Source organism: Vombatus ursinus, unplaced genomic scaffold (assembly GCF_900497805.2).
Source record: "Vombatus ursinus unplaced genomic scaffold, bare-nosed wombat genome assembly UNPS02011431.1, whole genome shotgun sequence".
Taxonomy (NCBI): domain Eukaryota; kingdom Metazoa; phylum Chordata; class Mammalia; order Diprotodontia; family Vombatidae; genus Vombatus; species Vombatus ursinus.
Window position 1 is genome coordinate 6,325,795 of NW_020951209.1, and position 2,279 is coordinate 6,328,073.

Here is a 2,279-nt window from a genome sequence, read left to right on the forward strand (position 1 = left end):
CCTATTCCACTTTGAGATAGCTTTAATTGTCAGGAAGGACATCTTGTTCTACAGCAAAAATCTGTGTCTCTGCAAAGTCTACCCATTGATACCAATTCATAAGATCATAAATATTGAGTTGGAAGGGAAGTTAGAAGAAATGGAAACTAGAGGACTTTAGTGGACAGAAAGGTTGTGATCTGTGTAAAGTCAGACAGAAAAGTGTGAGAGTCAAAGTTTGAACCCAGATCCTGTGACTAAAAACAAAAACAAAAACAAAACACACACACACACACACACACACTCAAACCTGATCCCTCTCTCCTGATCCCTTCTGTGGGCCAAGAAAAATAAAACTAATCTTTCTGCATGGCCTCCCTTCACACCCTGTTACCACCTTCCCTCTTTTTGTTGTTGGGTCTTTTTTTTTTTTAGTTGTGTCTGACTATTCAGGACCATGTTTGGGGTTTTCTTGGCAAAGCTACTGGAGTGGTTTGCCATTTTCTTCTCCAGTTCATTTTTACAGATGAGGTACTGGGACAGAGTTAAGTAACTTGCCCACGGTCACACAGCTAGTAGTTACATGAGGCCAAAATTTAACTCAGGAAGATGAGTCTTCCTGACTCCAGGCCTGGCACTCCATCCACTGTGCCACCTAGCTGCCCATTCTACCCCTCTATTATTTGGTCTATTCAGCACAGTAGGTATAGGGTGGATGGGGTTTGGCTACATAAAATAGGGACAATGATAGCATTTACTTTACAGTAAGATAACTTTCATAAAACACTTTTCAAATCTTAAATCCCTATATAAATGCTAGTCATTATTATTATTACTCCAGCAGTCTCCACCTGTTAAGCCACATCAGACAAAAGAAGAGTTCCAACACAGAACTGCACCACCCCCAAAAAAGTTATATGTAAAATATCCCTACTCTCTGTCAATGCCAAGTGTCCCCTACATCCATCTCTGTCTGAACCTTTGCTGTTTGTCTTTTTTCTCTTCTGCATGTGGTGAGTTCCTCCCCATTCTTCCTAACTTTTCCCAGCGGCTAACACAAACGCTTGTGATCTGACCCTAGAACCTTGACCTAAGGAAGAGGCAGCTCTGAATGAGATAGCGGCTGGGAACTGGGGGACAGGAGTGGGAAGGGGAAAGGGAAGGGGAAAAGGGCCGGGGAGGTTGTCAAGGAGAGAAACATTTTTGTCAGCCCCCACCTCCTCCACCCCACCATTTCTTCTGCATCTATAAGGTTTCCCTAGGCAACATCCCAGCTGTCCCACACTCAGGCGTGATCTGCTCTGTGTGCCCTGAATTAAAAAAAGCCAAATGCCAAACTCCAGAACAAAAAGGCTGTCTGCTGAGTCCCCCCCTCCCCACCCCCCGGGAATGTCCTCCTTGCGAAGCTGAGTGGAGGAGGAGGGAGATGGAGAACTGAAGAGGGGCGTGGGGAGGAGACAGAAGTCGGTGCCATAGGGGTTCGAGTGCATTCGGGCTTTGGCCAGGAAGGAAATGCCCCGAAGCAGTCAGCCTGCTCGGACTGCACAGACTTCTTGGAGGCTCCTAGTCTGAGCACCAGGCTGACCAAAGTGCCCCTTCCCTGACCTCTCGGGGTGGGAGGAGAAGTTGGGGCGGGGGGAAAGGGGTGGCAGGGAGGAAGGTTGATGTGCAGCAGAGGAGAGCGACCGATCTCCGCCTCTCTGGGCTCAGTGTTTCTGCAACCAGAGAGCCTGGAGCTCCAACGCCCCCGGTAAGTGAGGGGCTGCAGGGAGCGAGGGGGGAGAAGGCATGCACCCTGCCGTGACACCAGCACGTACCCGCACACACCTACCCACCCACCCACCCACCCACGCCTTCCACTGCGGGGAGGCGGGGCAGCCAGCGTGGCACAGTGATGGGGCGGGGACTCTGGTGGAGGAAGGTGTGACTGCCAAGGCCCAGCTAGGAGCCACGCTTCGGGGCTGGGACTGGGCTGCAGCTTCCCTGCGCAAAAGAGGAGGTGACCTCCAGACAGGTCCACTCCCGAGGCTGGGCAGCTCGCTCCTGAGGAGGGGCCAGCTCTGCCAGGGGGAGCGGGAAAAGCAGCCGAAACCTGAGACGTACTTGCCCGTGTGTTTGCGTGTGCCCAAGTGTGCTTCCCTCCCATCTGTTTACTGACGTCTGCGATTTGTCCTCGCACGTCTGTGTTGTGTCCCAAGCTTGTGATTTATGTCGTTGTGACCCTATCTCACACCTTCCTTTCTACCCTGAATCTCTGTGTGTGTGTGTGTGTGTGTGTGTGTGTGTGTGTGTGTGTGTGT

General features: G+C 51.1%; 1 protein-coding gene across 1 annotated transcript in view; it reads left to right on the plus strand.

Moving 5' to 3' along the window:
• The first annotated feature begins 1,643 nt into the window (after positions 1-1,643).
• The window catches only part of TSPAN11 (tetraspanin 11), a 164,123-nt gene continuing 163,487 nt past the window's right edge, over positions 1,644-2,279 (plus strand). Inside the window, exon 1 of the mRNA XM_027856440.1 lies at positions 1,644-1,729. The gene's annotated coding sequence lies outside the window, so the exon portion shown is untranslated. The remainder of the gene's footprint in view (positions 1,730-2,279) is intronic.